The sequence below is a fragment of the Lutra lutra genome, chromosome 7 (genome assembly GCF_902655055.1).
Source record: "Lutra lutra chromosome 7, mLutLut1.2, whole genome shotgun sequence".
NCBI classification, from domain to species: domain Eukaryota; kingdom Metazoa; phylum Chordata; class Mammalia; order Carnivora; family Mustelidae; genus Lutra; species Lutra lutra.
This window is the reverse complement of record NC_062284.1, coordinates 114,821,712-114,824,816: the sequence shown is the minus strand read 5'-3', so window position 1 is coordinate 114,824,816 and position 3,105 is coordinate 114,821,712. Positions and strand designations below refer to the sequence as shown.

The window sequence follows — 3,105 nt, the reverse complement described above, 5'->3', positions numbered from 1 at the left end:
AAAACACTGTCACTCTCCTCACTAAATTTTGTTCTTTTTGTTGTGGAAAACACAATTATTTTTACAAGATGCTTGTGTTAATTTTAACTTTTTAACAAATAAAAAATTATGAATTTAAATGAAGTAATAAATATGACTATTCCTATAAATGAATATTAGATGGATTAACAAATAAATATTAAATATTCTTTTAAATATTCTTCTGTTTTAATTCTTAATATGGTAGGTGATTTAATTATCTGTTATTGCCTAGCAAAATACTCCACAACCAAGTGGCTTAAAACCACTATCATCATTTGTTACCCTCATGGTTGCAGTGGATTTGGAATTCAGAAGTGGCTGAATGTGATAGTCATCTAAAGGCTTGACTGGGGTGGAGGATGAGCTCTCAAAGCATCTTACTCACAAGCCTGGCCATTTGCTGCTGGCTCTTGAGAGGGGGGCCTTGGTTCCACCTCATGAAGGTCTCTCCCAGGATACTCAAAACATGGCGGTGGGCTTTCTCCAGAGCCAACAGAAGAGACCAGGCAGAAACGTTGAGTCCCTCTTGGGATCTAACCTCTGAAGTCACACACCCTGTCTTCTGCCACTCCCTACCGGTCACTTAGACCAGACCTGATCCATGGGAGGAGAATACACAGGGCTCAATGAATGCTAGGAGATGCGGATCACTGGGGATACCCCCAGGATTCATCAGTAGATACTGCCCACAGAAACAAAAGCTTTTTGGGGTTTTCAACACATTTTGGTGTAAGGGAGTCCTTAAGACCAGAACATTTGAGAGCTGATAGCCTAAAGGAGTTGATTCATATCTTAAAAGGAGGGTCTTTCCTCTTCTCATCCTCCTTCTTTTTCTTCTAGTTTTTTTCTCTTGTTGCTTATAGTTATACCAGCACTTAGCTTCTTGCTCCATGAACTTGGAGGACACTGCCTTCTAGCTTTGTTTCTTCTGAATTGCAATTTATTGGGGACTCTCTGTAACCCTAGTTTGTTGGGTTTTTTGCTTGGCAATGCTTGGGGCCTGCTTCAGTCCTATTCACCCTCTGATCAGGCTCCATGAACAGACCCTGCCTCCAATAGGGGGTCACCAGCAGGCAAACTTGGGTCACTAGTGGGCAAAGGCGACCAGCTCTGAACAAACGGCCTAAAGGCAGTGGAGAGAGCTGTGAGCAAAACGGAACAGGATCCCTGCCCTCATCTTTGCTGTTCCTGGAGCTTTTTGTAAACCCTTGTGGCACTCACTCCCCTGGGGGTGTCAGGCAAGCCTCCGTAGGAGCACAGGTTCTGATGTGTACAGACCTTCTCCTACCTGTGTTGTAGAAGACAGTAAAGAGAATCATGCACTGTGTGCAATTTTATTTAAAAGAGTGCCAGAATGTTCTTGAGCCTCTCAGTCTGTTTTTTTTTCCCCCTTTGTGTTTCTTATCGGAAATGAAAGAAAACAGCCAGGGGAGATAGGATCTCAGGTCAAGAAATCCTAGCAGGTAATTTGCGAGTTGAAAACAAATCTCCCTTGAAATGAATTAAGCAGGTGAAGGGGATTCCGCTTCAACTCTTAAACCACACCTTATCCTGGCCTGGCAAATGACTTCCTCCCAGCCGCAGGCAAATCCCAACTCCCACCCATTAAATGCCTGCAGTTAATAAATGTTAAACAGCAACATAAACCCCGAAGTGGAAAAAGGAAGACTGATGGAAGGCCAAGATACCAGAAGGACCGCTTGAGAACCTTCCTTGGGAGCTGCATCCAGAGAAGGAACTTTCAAGCAAGGAAGCAGGGCCTGGGCTGGGGGGGGTGTGTGTGTTGGTGGGGGGTGGGGTGTGCCCAAGACATGACTGTTTTCAGAACATCAGAGCCAGGTAATAGCTGACTTAACTTAAAATGTTTTTCTTGATCAGACCTGCCCACTTGATACCACGAACCACGTTCAAAGCCTTCAAGTTGCCTGAAATCACCAGAATCTGGTACTGAGCCCTGATACGAGTCACGCCTCCTGCTAAGGACGCCAGGACTGGAAAATCCCAAACTCAGGTCCAGATAAGTCCACTGAGGGTTGGCGAGGAGGTCGTCTTATAGGTCCGGGGAGAACCGCGACAAAGAAGCATCAAGTTATGCTCCGAGGAATTCACGAAGCATCACTTTTTATTCCCACTTTACAAAACAGAAGACTGAGGCTGGGAGAAGTCGAGCAGCCCCACGAGCTAGTCAGCAGCAGAGCCGGGAGAGAGACTCGTGGGATAAATCATAACAACTGTCATTTGCTGAGCACATTTGATGAGAGAGGCGAAATACCTTGTGCTCTGTGCATGTTAACTTTTTCATTTCTTGGGGGTTACTTCCTTTCTAAAGAAGTGAAACTGTCTAATTGAACTTCCTGCCATGTTGGAAATGCTCTGTATCTGTACTGTCCGGTCCCATCAGAGTCACCAGCCCCGTGCGGCTATTGAGCACTTGAAGTGTGCCAAGTGGGACTAAGAAACTGAATTTTTTACTTTATTTCATTTTAATTGATTTAAATTTAAATTAGCACACGGCTGGTGACTACTGCATTGAACAATGTAGCTCTAGGAGGTTCAGAGTAGCTTTTTTTTTTTTTTTTTTAAGATTTTATTTATTTGACAGACAGATCACAAGTAGGCAGAGAGGCAGGCAGAGAGAGAGAGAGGAGGAAGCAGGTTCCTTGCTGAGCAGAGAGCCCGATGCGGGCTGAGCCGAAGGCAGAGGCTTTAACCCACTGAGCCGCCCAGGCACCCCAGTTCAGTAGCTTTTTAAAAAAAGCTTTCGAAAAGGGGTCGCCTGGGTGGCTCAGTCAGCTAAGCTTCTACCTTCAGCTGAGGTCATGATCCCAGGGTCCCAGGATTGGGCCCTGCATCAGGCTCCCTGCTCAGAGGGCAGTCTGTTTCTCCCTCTGCCTCTCCCCCCATTCGTGTTCACTCTTTCTCTCTCTCAAGTAACAAATAAAATCTTAAAAAAAAAAGCTTTCAAAAACTTGGTAAGTAGAAAGGCAAAGGTTGCATCCCAGTCTGACAGAACCCAGAGCCCATGGCTTTTTCTTCTCCCTTCTATTCCCCAGTGAGGTAGCCTGCATTTTGCAAAATGAGAGG

The 3,105-nt window shown here is 45.2% G+C and overlaps 1 protein-coding gene across 1 annotated transcript in view; it reads right to left on the bottom strand.

Annotated features, from left to right (window-relative positions):
• The window catches only part of RAD51B (RAD51 paralog B), a 680,659-nt gene that overhangs the window by 74,303 nt on the left and 603,251 nt on the right, over nucleotides 1-3,105 (bottom strand). The window lies entirely within an intron of this gene.